This window comes from Artemia franciscana, chromosome 6 (genome assembly GCF_032884065.1).
Source record: "Artemia franciscana chromosome 6, ASM3288406v1, whole genome shotgun sequence".
Lineage (NCBI taxonomy): Eukaryota > Metazoa > Arthropoda > Branchiopoda > Anostraca > Artemiidae > Artemia > Artemia franciscana.
In genome coordinates this window covers 24,001,630-24,017,849 of record NC_088868.1, presented here as the reverse complement: position 1 = coordinate 24,017,849, position 16,220 = coordinate 24,001,630, and the positions used below count along the sequence as shown (strand labels likewise).

Genomic DNA, 16,220 nt, shown 5'->3' with positions numbered 1-16,220 from the left:
TCTAGTGCCCTTTATAAGTAACCAAAAAAATTAGAGGGCGCCTAGGCCCCCTCCCACGCTCATTTTTTCTCCAAAGTCAACGGATCAAAATTTTGAGATAGCCATTTTGTTCCGCATAGTCGAAAACCATAAGAACTGTGCCTTTGGGAATGACTTACTCCCCCACAGTCCCTGGGGGAGGGGCTGCAAGTTACAAACTTTGACCAGTGTTTACATATAATACTCGTTATTGAGAAGTATATAGACGTTTTCAGGTTGTTTTTTTTTGGTTTTGGGGGTGGGGCTGAGGGGAGGGGGCTATTTGGGTAAATTTTTACTTGGAGAAATATGTCATGGGGGAAGAGAAATTCAATGAAAAGGGCGCAGGATTTTCTAAGACTACTATAAAAAAAAACAATGAAAAATAAACATGAAAAAGTTTTTTCAATTAAGGAGAAAGTAAGGAGCAGCATTGAAGCTTAAAACGAACAGAGATTACTACGCATATGAGGGGCTCTAAATATGCTTCAGTATAAATAACGAGGTATTTAGGAGGAGATAAATACCTTGCTTTTTATGCTAAAGTATTTTTAGTAATTTCAACTATTTACTCTACGGCCTTTCTGATTCAGGGGTCATTCTTAAAGAATTGAGACAAAACTTACGATTTAGTGTAAAGAGCGAGGCATTAATGAGGGTACAAACCCCCTTATATACATAATAAAAATATAAGAATATAAAAGTTTGTTACGTAAGTTAATTCTTAAGTTACGTATATTTTTTACTAATAGAAACGTTAGTTAAAAATTAAAAGTTATAGTTGCCTTTTTATGTAACCGAAAAATTGGAGGGCAACTAGGCCTCCTTCCCCACCCCTTATTTCTCAAAATCGTCTGATCAAAACTAAGAGAAAGCCATTTAGCCAAAAAAGGAATTAATATGCAAATTTCATTTTAATAATCTGTTAATCTGATTCAATACAAAAAATTAAATAAGATTGGACAAGTCCTATGGTGGAGAGCCAAAATCAAACATGCATTAATTCAAAAACATTCAGAAATTAAATGAAAAAACTAGTTTTTTTAACTGTAAGTAAGGAGCGACATTAAAACTTAAAACGAACAGAAATTACTCCGTATATGAAATGGGTTGCCCCTCTTCAACGCCTCGCTCTTTACGCTAAAACTTTTAATTGTTTTAAAAAGTAGAATTTTGGCAAAGAGTCAAACTTTAGCGTAAAGAGCGAGACGTTGAAAGGGGACAACCCATTTCATATACGGAGTAATTTCTGTTCGTTTTAAGTTTTAATGTCGCTCCTTACTTACAGTTAAAAAAACTAGTTTTTTTTCATTTAATTCACACATAACACGATCTACTGTTATATTAATTTATGTTGGTACTCTGTACTGCACTCTTTACCTCACCTACTCAGTAAAGATGCATTTCAGGTGACTGAGACTTTAGCTTTGACGGAAATCCATTTTTTCAGCTCAGTCAAAATGTTGACGATTTAATTGCTCATTTGCCATTCGGATTGTTTGATGAAAAACCTAGTTTTGTACTGTCTAAAATACTTTCTAGAAAGTTGTTTTGTGTACTTAAGACATGTTGTCAAGTATTTACTGCATCAAATATATATTAATATCGAGGGCTGAAAATACGGTTTTTAATATACTCTCTATTTTGCGACATGTTTAGCTTGTTGTGCCGTAACTACTCTCTCTGTTTAGGTTCTCTTTTAATGTCCATGTTTGTTTTTTCAAAGAGTTTTATGGGCTTTCCATGTTTGTTGATTTGTCCCGGACAGCTGGTGAATGAGTGCTAGTTTCTAGTAAAATTGATATCCTGTCTCTGTCGCTTTTTTAAAGTGAGATCATGCCGCTAGAACACTAAGTAGCTCAAATCGGAACTACAAGATTTACTGAGTTTTATTTGAGAATCTGAGCCCTGATGATGTGATGATAGTTAGTGCAGTGGCGGGTTCAGGATTTTGGGACTTTTTTCTTTCTTTTCGATATATTGTGAATTGGGGGTGGGGGGTTAATTTATTTTTGCGACAATCATAACTTTTAAATGTGTGATTGTTCTGATTTGTATAAATTTTATTGATGCTCGAAAAATTCGTTTAAACTCAGGGGTGAAACTCTACGTAAGAGTAGACTGCACCCATGATAAGGAAAAAGGGATCAATCACCCTATCTCCTTACCAATGTCAGTATTCTCAGTATATTTAAAGTAAACTAACACACTTAACGATAAATTGTGACAAGAAATTTTATTGGCAAAGTTTTGGTCGTTTCTGAAGCTTAAATAACAAAAAAAATGATTGGGTTATTTAATAACATAGATTATATAACTGATGAATGATCAAAAGGATGGCTGAATAAAAGAAACTGTGACACTGAAATTGTTTGATTTTTCTTTCTCCATGACACATTCCTCCAAGGAAAGATCCTCCCACATAGCCCCCTCCCCTCAAACCAAAAAATCCCCTGAAAACATCGGTGCACTTCCCAATAACCATTACTGCATGTAAACACTGGTCAAAGTTTGTAGCTTGCAGGAATATGGTCGATATACCGTAGAAAATCAAAGCTCAGAGTCATTGTTTCTCTTCCCCCCCCCCAGCTAAAAAATCGAAACAAAATTTATGCTGTAACACAAACTTCTCACTTTAAATACAGATTTGAACCAATCATCTGTTTTTTCATAAGAATCTGATTTTCCTGTTGGTTATTGGTTGATACTTGATCCTTCATGTTCCTATTATTTTTATTTTTTTTGCGTTTGTATACATGTTTGATTAAATTGTGTCAATTAATCGTCATGAGGTTCTTCTTACATAAGTGTCAAATTTTCTTCATACCAACTGTAACTCCTTGTCTTTTGGACCGTGATTTTCTCACCTTGGTTTTGTGCCCCTCCCCCCAGTTTGAGAAATTCAACCCTAAAGTATGGACCTACTAAAGAGCCAACCACGACCCTCAGATCTCTTATTTCAAATCTCGACCGGATCCAGTGTCATTGGGGGGAGTTGGGGGACCGGAAATCTTGGAAAAGGCCTAGAGTGGAGGGATCGGGATGAAACTTGGTGAGAAAAATAAGCACAACTCCCAAATTCGTGATTGACGTAACCGGAACGGATCCACTCTCTTTGGGGGAGTTGGAGGGAGGGTTAATTCTGAAAAATTAGAAGAAATTAGGACTTTTTAACTTACGAAGGAGTGATCAGATCTTAATGAAATTCCATATTTAGAAGGACACCGTAACTCAGATCTTTTATTTTAATTCTTGACTGGATCCAGTGTCATCGGGGGGAGTTAGGAGGGGACTGGAAATCTTGGAAAACGCTTGGAGTGGAGAGATCAGGATGAAACTTGGTGGGAAGAATAAGCAAAAGTCCAAGATACGTGACTGACACAACCGGACCGGATTCGCTCTCTTTGGGGGAGTTGGGGGAGAGGGGTCATTGATAAGAATTAGAAAATATGAGGCATTTATAACTTACGAACGGATGATCAGATCTTAATAAAATATGATTTTTAGAAGGATCTTGTGCTTCAATATCACGACCAGATCCGATGATATTGGGGGGAGTTGGAGGGGGAAACTAGAAATATTAGAAAACGTGAAGATTGAGGTTTTCTATCGTACGAATGGGTGATCGGATATTGGTCGTTGGAGGAGGGAAACAGAAATTTTGGAAACCGGAAATCTTGGAAACACTTAGAGTGGAGAGATCGGGATGAAACTTGGTGGTTAGAATAAGCAAATGTTGTAGATACGTGATAGACGTAACCGGATTGGATTCGCTCTATTCGAGGGAGTTAGGGGGAGCACCAAACTTGCTTTGGCAAGTTTGGTGCTTCTGGATATGTTAGGACGATGAAAATGGGTAGGCGTGTCAGGGACCTGCACAGATTGACTTGATAAAGTTGTTTTCCCCGATTTGACCATGTGGGGGGGGAGTGAAAGGAGAGGAAAAATTAGAAAAATTGAGGTATTTTTAACTTACGATTGGGTGATCGGATTTTAATGAATGTTGATATTTAGAAGGACCTTGTGTCTTAGAGCTCTTATTTTAAATCCCGACCGGCATTAGGCCTCTGATTTTCCTTTTAATTCAATCTGTTGATTCTTAGAATTTTGTTAGAACTCATGCCATATGAGCTCTTGGCTCTTCCGGCCTCGTCACAAGTGCCTTATGAGCTATTAGCTCTTGATCTTATCTCAAAGAATGAGCCCAGTCAAATTAGTCTTATAAGAGTTTGAAATGTGGAGAAAGCAGTTCAGATACGCTCTACCCCCTCCCCCTTTTAATCGTTCTATCTCTTAAATGAGCCCACTAAGACCATCCATTAATCTTTATATACCTCTTGGGGATTTTGTATAGAGACGTAAATCTGATGACTCGTCTGTCTCTTGCAAATTCGGTTGTCATCCCTACCACCTCCAGAAAAAAAAAAACTAACTAAAAAATCTTATCTTTATACATGCTTGTCTTGTGGACTGGTCACCCCGCAGCCCCATGATTTTTTTTTTGGTTCCTATCTGTCTCTGCAAACGTGCTTGCCTAAAAATAAACATCTTAAACTGCAAACCATTCAGGGGTGCCTTAAGTCAATCTGGTATTGAATTAGAGAGTCCTATTTAAATTCGGGTGGTTCAGCGCTGTCAGAAACCAAGATGTCAAATGTAGCAACATGTATCAAATTAGAATTTTTTAGCATAGTCACATCATGGTTTGATATAAAGCTATTAACAGCATCTCGCTAAGTAGGAAGGCGTTTTGTCATATGCCGAAAGTACCTTGTATTTAAATTGCTCTACCCATTTGATATTCAGTGACAACATTTTTTTTCTCTCTCTTACAGACCTGATTGGAGCATGAATAAATATGTAGATTTTAAGACAACATGGACTGGCTCAATTTTTAAAACAATAATCAACGTTCATCTAATGTAATATATCCAGTGTATCTTATTATAGATGGAGGGACGTCAATGTGGGTGGGGGATTGCCCGTTCTAGGTTTTGAACCCCATCTAGATTTTAAATTTTTGATATTTTATATAAAAATACCTTTTGGCACTGTCTAAGAAAAATTAGAAAATCAACAAAATTACGCCCCTAGATTTCGAAAAAACCGTCCTGTCCCATCCTACTTTTATGTGAATTAATACCCCTGTGTCAAGGGTAGAGGTGGCTAAAGTCTGATTTCAATGAGGACGCAGCATATTTCAAGGGAAGGATGCAGCCACTAGGAGTAAGCTTTCATTTTCCTCGAGGGCGTTGGGGCTAGTGATTTTGAATTTAATTAGATTAAACGTAGCAAAAGTAAGAATGGTGTAGGTTTCATTCAAGCATTTTTTTTGTGCTGGGTAAGCTCCAAAAGCATTTTAGGGGTGGCTACCGCTTAGGTACTTTTTCACTTTGAATCTATACGCCAATCTTGCGTCTTGGAAAATCTGGAGTAATCATGGACGTCCCTTCATGATGTCCTGGAATATCTTAGAAATTTTTCGAAGTTGCATGACCAGAAAAAGGCCAACAGTGACTTTTTAAAATACTTAAAGCTTAATATTCAAAAGAACAGACTTTGTTGTGGAAGTATTCTATTCCACATTTTTGCCTTGAAAGATATCTGAACGGTCTCTGGAACAAACGTTCGGCTCAATATTTCTTAGATTTTCAGTTTCGATATCATCTATTGGTTCGACCCCCTCCCTTGGTGTCTTGCTGTGCAGCTTATTTGCTAACAAAGAAGAAAAGATGGTACTTTTCAGTGCAATGATAGTTTTTTATAATGAGATTATGACAATGCCTAATATATTTACTGTCAACATTTAATGAGCATATATTTTATTTGTTACTTATAAATATATTGTTAGAAATAAAGAAAGAAATGGATAAATAGTTATTCCTCAATTGTTTCATACCTTTACCTATGAATATGTTAGTAACTAAAAGACAAATAAAGCTTCCTGAACATAGGAACCTCTCCAGGGTTTTTTCACGTACAGTTTTTCACGGGAGGAGGGGGTGATCTTTACAGGGTCTTTGCTATAGCCGATATTCATTAAAGATGTATTATAAAAATACATCACACAGTATACATGTTGTATAATTTTCCAATGTTTGACAAAGTGTGGTAGACTCCCTTGAGTAGCACCAAAGCGTAGCAGAGCTTCCTTGCCATGCTACCGCCGTTTTGTGACCAAAAGTGGCATTCAGTTTTAAGACTATATACTTCAAATTTACCTGATTGACTAGTGGAGCATTAATTAGCTCCATGAAGACTACCTTCCAGAAAGTGATGATGATTAAACACGGAAGAGGGTTAAACTACTGTCCTTCGAAAAATGTTTCACTGGTTCAATTCTCTGCAACGTGCTTGTTTTCTTCTTTATTTCTTCGTGTCTACACCCTCTTAAGAAAAGCCAGATTCCACAGAACATTTAGGAGGTTTTCTTTTCAAATCCATGAAGGTAAAATATATTTGTTTTTGAAAATAGTCATTTCCAAGAGTCAAAGAATAGGAAAAACTCTTCTCTTAAAAGTGAGCTCTAATAAAACCAAGTCATTTTTTTGTATTACCCCTTATGTAAAATTTAAGCTTTTATAGAAAAAAGTATAAAAATCTCGGAATTTGGGAAAACCACGGGGCCCAAGGCCTTTTTGCGTCCCCGTCTGCCCCCCTTCCCTTCTCCAAACGATATTTCTCTCCTCTCAAAACATTATTGCGTGATTTTGTGCTCTATAATTGGAACAAACTTTATTATAGTGGGCAATTCCGATCGTTTGGATCAGAATCATTAATTTAACACATCTTTCAGTATCTTTTGCAAAAAGTAGATACGAAATGACATTAAGAAAAGCATTTCCAGGATATTATGGATTTATTGTGAACTTCCTCGATTTTTCTCAAATAGATTTAACCATCAAACAAAAGAGCGGAAGGCATGTAAGCAGACAAAGGAACTATTGTGGTAAAAGGGGCTACCTACTAAGCCATTTTATGTTGGCCAGAAGTTTGGAGATTGTGTGAAAGTAACTTACGTACAATTCAGAGTGCGATCTGACTACAGGAGGCAGGATTTGGGCCCAACCATAGCCACAGTCTGAAATAAAAGGTCATGTACACCAATGACAGCCAGTGGGTACCACCTTTATTGCCGTACCAACCCGTCTGAAGAATTTGATAGTTATAATCTAATCTAATTTGGTTTTTAGTCAGCATTCTATCTCTGTAAGACATGTTCAGCTGATTTCGGCGTATTAACATGCAGCATAGTCTATGCAAATTCTCTATTGTTGTCTCTTTAATGTGAATAATTTTTCTCGATTTTGATGTTTTTAGAATTTTTTTTTTTATGTAGAAAGGATAATTTAAAAAATTAATGTTCCTCTATTAAGTTTTGTTTTCTGGGAAGCATATTCAGAATTCAGAATTTTCCATTTTTCTATTAGAAAACAAAGTATATTAGACCTGTTTAGCTGTTTGATAGCAAATAGAAGACAATTTTATTTTTTGTTTGTGTATGCCCAAAACAAGCTAAACTGCTTAAACTAGAGAGGTGAAAATCTATGAAGAATAAACTTGGAACTATAGTAATGGCTCTAGGCCAGTGGCTCCCAACTTATGGTACATGTACCCCAAGGGGTATCCAGAAGACTCTTGGCTATAAATTAGCCTAAGGTCTAGGCTGTACAAATCAGAAAATATATAAATCAAAATAGCTGGGAGTCAAACACTACACAAAAAAGAAAGAATTGGCAGTATAATGTCATGATATTCCCATTTACAATTTTTTTTCTAATTTGGTTACAAAAAAACTGATCAGCATATGCTTCTTATGGTGTTAACTATAGTATACTAGCTGTTGCTACCCCAACACCTAGTTGGTGGGGGCGCTTCGCGCCCCCCCCCCAAGCCCCCCCGCGCGCGTAAGTCGTTACGCGCCATATTAGTTACGCGCCATTGTAGTTGTGTCCCTATGTCCCACCTGTGAATATAGATAGATATATATATATATATATATATATATATATATATATATATATATATATATATATATATATATATATGTTTTTAACTACGTAAAACTTGCGAATATACAACATTCTTTGCTGTCCCATTGTCTGTGCATATAAATAGATTGTCAGGTTTACCGACTCTTGAACATGCAACATATAATGGTCCATGGGAAAACAATCCGTATTCAGATCTATACCTCATGATTCTAATGATTGCCCTTGAGCTTTGTTGATGGTGATTGCTAACCGACCATTCCCTGAGTCGCCATCGTCATTTATATATCCCCCTGTGCACCCCGGCGTCCCCTTTGTAGTTATGTCCCTGTGTCCCGGTCGTCATTTATATTCCCTGTGTCCCGGTCGTCATTTGTGTCCCGGTGTTCCAGTCTGTGATTTCTCTTTGAGTGTCCCGGGCGTCATTTATATTCCTTGTGTCCCGGTGTCCCGGTCGTCATTTATATCCCCCTGTGCCCCCCGGCGTCCCCATTGTAGTTGTGTCCCTGTGTCCCGGTCGTCATTTATATTCCCTGTGTCCCGGTCGTCATTTGTATCCCGGTGTCCCGGTCTGTATATACATTCGTTTTTTAGTTTTGTTTTTCTCCTTTATTTTTTTCCTTTTTTCTTTTTTTTCTTTTTTAGTTTATTTAGATTTTTAGATTTTTAAGTTTTTTTATTAGTTTTTAGTTTTTTTGTAGTTTTTACCATTTTTTTAGTTTTTTTAGTTTTTTTTTTTACTTATGTCCTGGTCGTCATTTATACTCCCTGTGTCCCGGTCGTCATTTGTGTCTCGGTGCTTTGTTGATTGCTAATTTATATTATATTTATATTTATATTTTTTATATTTATTAATATTTTTTTAGTTTTCTTTTTCTCTTATTTTTCAGTTTTTTCCTTTTTTTTAGTTTTTTCTTTTTTAGTTTTTAGTTTTTTTTTGTTTTTTACCTTTTTTTAGTTTTTTTAGTTTTTTTAGTTTTTTAGCTTTTTTAGTTTTTTTATTAGTTTTTAGTTTTTTTTTAGTTTTTGCCTTTTTTTAGTTTTTTCAGTTTTTTTTAGTTTTTAGTTTTTTACCTTTTTTTAGTTTTTTTTAGTTTTTTAGCTTTTTTAGTTTTTTTTCTTTTTAGTTTTTTTTTGTAGTTTTTACCTTTTTTTGTTTTTTTTCATCTTTTGTATTAGTGTGAAATAATTCAGACGTCATATGCGGACAAACACGACGTCACTCGACAGACAGACAGACAGACATAACCCACGAACAACTTATTTTTATATATATTTATTCATATTTTTTTAGTTTTCTTTTTCTCTTTTATTTTTCAGTTTTTTCCTTTTTTTTAGTTTTTTTCTTTTTTAGTTTTTAGTTTTTTTTAGTTTTTTACCTTTTTTTAGTTTTTTTTAGTTTTTTTAGTTTTTTAGCTTTTTTAGTTTTTTTATTAGTTTTTATTTTTTTTGTAGTTTTTGCCTTTTTTTTATTTTTTTCAGTTTTTTTTAGTTATTAGATTTTTACCTTTTTTTAGTTTTTTTTAGTTTTTTAGCTTTTTTAGTTTTTTTTTCTTTTTAGTTTTTTTGTAGTTTTTACCTTTTTTAGTTTTTTTCTTCTTTTGTATTAGTGTGAAATAATTCAGACGTCATATGCGAACAAACATGACAACACCTGATCCATCCACAGATCCACACACAGACAACTTATTTTTATATATATAGATATTCGAAACCATGATGCTATAAGTGCTCCCCCTCCCACTTCAAAAAAGTGTCTGTGGATACTCGTAATCTTGAAGTAAGCTCAGAATACCCGTCCTTATTATAAGCCTGCAACCACAATTCTTTTGTTTCAATCGACCTCTATGGGGAGCATGAAATTGATTTGGTTGTTGAGTAGCTTGTATCAGCTAACGTTTTTGTTTGTTTTCTTAAGAAGTTCACATTCTAAAGGCGCATCCATTTTAGACAAGGCTCAAATTAAAACATAAGAATAATAACAATAATCGTGAGAAGATTCCTAGTTTCCTAATATATTTCCTCATATGATTCTTCTATTGAAAAAAAAAATAGATCTCTGTATGATAGCATCTGTTTAAGTATGTTGTTCGCATAGTTATTTCGTGGCGCAAGTACCAATAATTTTTTTTTCTCGTTTTCATAAGAGGCTTTATGGGATAGGTGTATGCATTCTTGAAATTAGATCGTGCAGCATAATGGCTAATTACTGAGGTTAATGTGCTATTGAATTTATGCTCATAAGCCTTTGAAAGAACAAAATTTATAGCATAGAAAAATATTTTCAATTAACTGTTAAGCAATGGTAACTGTTAAAAAATGAGCTGGCACAAATGTTGTGGGGTAGGGGGATCCGTTTCCATGACAAGAACAGTTTAGGGCAGAACAGTTTTCAATACAATAGCCGCATTCCATGAACACTTAAAAAAAAACAGACATAAACAGATTAATCACAGTTCTTTACTTACTTGCTTGTACTCGGCGGAAGCTAGGCGTTATCTCATGCTTCCCGGTGGTAATGAACCTTGGAATTTTTTGTACTTTTTGATTTAAGCTTTTCTGGTAACTTATGGAAGCCTGACGATGGTTCTATGTATTTCTTTGAGTTTCGCTACCTTTTTTTCTATCCCTTTTGTCGAATTTATAATTTTTAACATTCTGTGCAGTAACAGGTATTCGATCTCCCGGTTGGGTATTCTTTTTGGCCTAGGCGCCATCCTACGTGGAACTGCATTGGCTTCCTCATATACCGTTCTAGTGTCATCTTTCTTTATTTCTTCTTCGATGTTCATTTATATTTCTTGGAAATGTACTTGACCATGAACTGGCCAGTACCTTGACGTTCTGTTGCTATAGTTGCTCTGTGAATAAACTGGACAGTCAGCAAGACAGTATAGAACTCCATTCACTACGGAACACTATAGAGCTATCCTCTTATCCCACCGGAGAATGTTTTAAAAAGCAGGACATCCTATTACACACAGGGAATACGTCGTCAGGGAGTTTTCAAGGAGGTGGGAACTTCAAGGGTGGTGGTGGGGGAAGGCTGTGAAGAGTGCAGCTATAAGAAAAGTCGCCTTCAGGGCTCTTGAAGTCCCTATATATATATATATATATATATATATATATATATATATATATATATATATATATATATACTAGCTGTTGGGGTGGCGCTTCGCGCCACCCCAACACCTAGTTGGTGGGGGCGCTTCGCGCCCCCCCCAAGCCCCCCCGCGCGCGTAAGTCGTTACGCGCCATAATAGTTACGCGCCATTGTAGTTGTGTCCCTATGTCCCACCTGTGAATATAGATAGATATATATATATGGTTTTAACTACGTAAAACTTGCGAATATACAACATTCTTTGCTGTCCCATTGTCTTTGCATATAAATAGATTGTCAGGTTTACCGACTCTTGAACATGCAACATATAATGGTCCATGGGAAAACAATCTGTATTCAGATCTATACCTCATGATTCTAATGATTGCCCTTGAGCTTTGTTGATGGTGATTGCTAATCGACCATTCCCTGTCCCGGTGTCCCGGTCGTCATTTACATCCCCCTGTTTCCCCCGGTGTCCCCGTTGTAGTTGTGTCCCTGTGTCCCGGTCGTCATTTATATTCCCTGTGTCCCGGGTCCCGGTCGTCATTTGTATCCCGGTGTCCCGGTCTGTATATACATTCGTTTTTTAGTTTTGTTTTTCTCCTTTATTTTTTTCCTTTTTTTTTCTTTTTTAGCTTATTTAGATTTTTAGATTTTTTAGTTTTTTTATTAGTTTTTAGTTTTTTTTTCTTTTTAGTTTTTTTGTCCCGGTCGTCATTTATATCCCCCTGTTTCCCCCGGGTCGTCATTTATACTCCCTGTGTCCCGGTGCTTTGTTGATTGCTAATCGAACATTCCTTTTGTCCTGGTCGCTTTCTCTTTGAGTGTCGTCATTTATTTTTTTCTTTTTTAGTTCTTTTAGTTTTTACCTTTTTTAGTTTTTTTTTAGTTTTTAGTTTTTTTAGTTTTTTACCTTTTTTTAGTTTTTTTAGTTTTTTAGCTTTTTTATTTTTTTTATTAGTTTTTAGTTTTTTTGTAGTTTTTGCCTTTTTTTTTAGTTTTTTGTCCTGGTCGCTTTCTCTTTGAGTGTCGTCATTTATTAGTTTTTTCCTTTTTTTTTTTAGTTTTTTATTGGTTTTTACCTTTATTTTAGCTTATTTTTCAGTTTTTTCCTTTTTTTTAGTTTTTTTTTATTTTTTATTTTTTTTAGTTTTTTACCTTTTTTTAGTTTTTTTAGTTTTTTTAGTTTTTTAGCTTTTTTACTTTTTTTATTAGTTTTTAGTTTTTTTTTGTAGTTTTTGCCTTTTTTTAGTTTTTTCAGTTTTTTTTTTAGTTTTTTATTGGTTTTTACCTTTATAGTTTTTTTAGTTTTTTTGCTTTTTTATTTTTTTTATTAGTTTTTAGTTTTTTTTGTAGTTTTTGCCTTTTTTTAGTTTTTTCAGTTTTGACGTCACCTAATCCAGTTTTTTCAGGTGACGTCACCTGACACATCCATCCACACATCCATCCATCCATCCATCCACAGACAACTTATTTTTATATATATAGATATATATATATATATATATATATATATATATATATCATTATGAAAGTCAGGTTGGCCTTAGAGAATATATTATATATACACACACATATATATATATATATATGTATATATATATATATATATATATATATATTACATACAAATATCTAGGGTTGAAAAGTTGACCAAGAGATTTTCAGACTTGCTTATCTGAAAAGTATACAAGACCTACGTTGCCTGAGCAGCGTGAAATGTTGCGGCAACCTTTGTCCGGATTCGCCGAATAAAGTGTTGCGAGAGCAACACTTTGTTTTTTTTGCTATCGGTTAAACGCTGAAGCTGTCAGCCTATCGAAGCTTTTAAAACGTTATGTTCAAAGAAGAACGCGATCAGTAATCACATAATCAAAGGCAATTCCTCAGCGTTGAAAAAAACAACAATAACAAAAGAATATCGAAAGAAGGGAATACATTGACTTTGCAGCCAGTTGAAAGAAGGAACAATCTATCTATATAAAAATAAGTTGTCTGTCTGTGGATGGATGGATGGATGTGTCAGGTGACGTCACCTGAAAAAACTGGATTAGGTGACGTCAAAACTGAAAAAACTAAAAAAAGGCAAAAACTACAAAAAAAACTAAAAACTAATAAAAAAAATAAAAAAGCTAAAAAACTAAAAAAACTATAAAGGTAAAAACCAATAAAAAACTAAAAAAAAAACTGAAAAAACTAAAAAAAGGCAAAAACTACAAAAAAAAACTAAAAACTAATAAAAAAAGTAAAAAAGCTAAAAAACTAAAAAAACTAAAAAAACTAAAAAAAGGTAAAAAACTAAAAAAAATAAAAAATAAAAAAAAAACTAAAAAAAAGGAAAAAACTGAAAAATAAGCTAAAATAAAGGTAAAAACCAATAAAAAACTAAAAAAAAAGGAAAAAACTAATAAATGACGACACTCAAAGAGAAAGCGACCAGGACAAAAGGAATGTTCGATTAGCAATCAACAAAGCACCGGGACACAGGGAGTATAAATGACGACCAGGACATAAGTAAAAAAAAAAAAACTATCTATATATATAAAAATAAGTTGTCTGTGGATCTGTGGATCGTGGATCAGGTGACGTCACCTGAAAAAACTGGATCAGGTGACGTCAAAACTGAAAAAACTAAAAAAAGGCAAAAACTACAAAAAAAACTAAAAACTAATAAAAAAAATAAAAAAGCTAAAAAACTAAAAAAACTAAAAAAAGGCAAAAACTACAAAAAAAACTAAAAACTAATAAAAAAGCTAAAAAACTAAAAAAACTAAAAAAAAGGCAAAAACTACAAAAAAACTAAAAACTAATAAAAAAAATAAAAAAGCTAAAAAACTAAAAAAACTAAAAAAACTAAAAAAAGGTAAAAAACTAAAAAAACTAAAAACTAAAAAAAAACTAAAAAAGGTAAAAACTAAAAGAACTAAAAAAGAAAAAAATAAATGACGACACTCAAAGAGAAAGCGACCAGGACAAAAGGAATGTTCGATTAGCAATCAACAAAGCACCGGGACACAGGGAGTATAAATGACGACCAGGACACAAGTAAAAAAAAAAATTAACAAAACTAAAAAGAAGGTAAAAACTACAAAAAAACTAAAAAGAAAAAAAAACTAAAAACTAATAAAAAAACTAAAAAATCTAAAAATCTAAATAAACTAAAAAAGAAAAAAAAAGGAAAAAAATAAAGGAGAAAAACAAAACTAAAAAACGAATGTATATACAGACCGGTACACCGGGATACAAATGACGACCGGGACACAGGGAATATAAATAACGACCGGGACACAGGGACACAACTACAACGGGGACACCGGGGGAAACAGGGGGATATAAATGACGACCGGGACAAAAAAACTAAAAAGAAATAAAAACTAAAAACTAATAAAAAAAACTAAAAAATCTAAAAATCTAAATAAGCTAAAAAAGAAAAAAAAAGGAAAAAAATAAAGGAGAAAAACAAAACTAAAAAACGAATGTATATACAGACCGGGACACCGGGATACAAATGATGACCGGGACCCGGGACACAGGGAATATAAATGACGACCGGGACACAGGGACACAACTACAACGGGGACACCGGGGGAAACAGGGGGATGCAAATGACGACCGGGACACCGGGACAGGGAATGGTCGATTAGCAATCACCATCAACAAAGCTCAAGGGCAATCATTAGAATCATGAGGTATAGATCTGAATACAGATTGTTTTCCCATGGACCATTATATGTTGCATGTTCAAGAGTCGGTAAACCTGACAATCTATTTATATGCAAAGACAATGGGACAGCAAAGAATGTTGTATATTCGCAAGTTTTACGTAGTTAAAACCATATATATATATATATATCTATATTCACAGGTGGGACATAGGGACACAACTACAATGGCGCGTAACTATTATGGCGCGTAACGACTTACGCGCGCGGGGGGGCTTGGGGGGGGCGCGAAGCGCCCCCACCAACTAGGTGTTGGGGTGGCGCGAAGCGCCACCCCAACAGCTAGTATCTTATATAATCTAGTTGGTATTATGAAGAAAAGTAAGTTCTACTCATTTCAGAGTAAAAGTATGTTTCCTTATTTTTGTATTATCTTTTTATACTCAAAATTTAATTAGCATACCTCTTTTTCTGCTATAATTCGAATATTTGAATTGAATTTTTAATGAACATATTACTTTCAATGGTCTTCTAGTCAAATTTAAAATGATATTCAAGAAACTTCAAACTACTGTTGAATTCCAAACCGTTGAATTTTTTCAACGGTTTTCCAAACCGTTGATTACGTTGAAAATTATGTTTTTTCTTGGAATTCAAACAACCACAAGTTCAACAGACAAATTGGATTTTCTTTTTACTTGTTTGATGTTCAGCAAAATTTTCTGTTGGAAATCATTTTTTTTACAGTGTATAGTTTGTTAACAAGAACATTTTGATAGAAATTTGTTTGGTAAATATCCTTTTATTTAAAGTTTTTAAACTCAAAAAGACAATTGGTATCTGCCTTTTTGTTATAATTCCAGCATTTGATTAGGATTTTTACTGAACAGATTACTTTCAATGGTCCCATAGTCAAATTTAATATCATATTCAAGAAATTTTAATCTACTGTTTAAGTCTAAACCATTTTGATTAATATAACCTATTTGCGTCAAAAATTACATTTTTTTTTCTACTTAAAAGTCAATAAATCTTAATAATTTCAATAATTTGTTTGAATTAAATAAGTAAGTCACAATTCGAACAGATAAATTGGTTTTTCGACCTGTTTAAATTCAATAAGCGAGTCAGTAATTCCAACAGAAAAATTGGATTTTTTTGACTTGTTTGAATTTGAGCAAAACGTTTTGCTGGAAATCTATTTTTTTTTTACAGTGTATTGGGCTGCAGCTATTTGTGTAGGATTATCTTATATGTTTAACTTGATTGTATACTTTTTGCCCGTTTTCATTTTCTGGGCAAAAAAGATTCTTATCTTTTGATTCTGCTTTAAGTAGCCATGTTTTCGAAAATCCTAGCCACAAAATACTTTTTGAAGAATCCGCCATTATTAGCAATGATCTAGGCATAAAGCAAGTAGTTCGAGAAGCAATTGAAATC

General features: G+C 34.0%; 2 protein-coding genes and 1 long non-coding RNA gene across 4 annotated transcripts in view; 1 reads left to right on the top strand and 2 right to left on the bottom strand.

Annotated features, from left to right (window-relative positions):
• LOC136028222 (uncharacterized) overlaps positions 1-16,220 on the bottom strand; it is a 208,269-nt gene that overhangs the window by 107,920 nt on the left and 84,129 nt on the right. The gene's annotated exons all lie outside the window — the stretch shown is intronic.
• The window catches only part of LOC136028221 (tumor necrosis factor receptor superfamily member 16-like), a 118,265-nt gene that overhangs the window by 41,362 nt on the left and 60,683 nt on the right, over positions 1-16,220 (top strand). The window lies entirely within an intron of this gene.
• On the bottom strand, positions 11,352-13,204 carry LOC136028223 (uncharacterized). Its single transcript, XR_010617773.1, has 2 exons — positions 13,155-13,204; positions 11,352-12,512 (listed from the first exon to the last, which is right to left on the bottom strand). It is a non-coding gene; the product is annotated as an uncharacterized LOC136028223 (long non-coding RNA).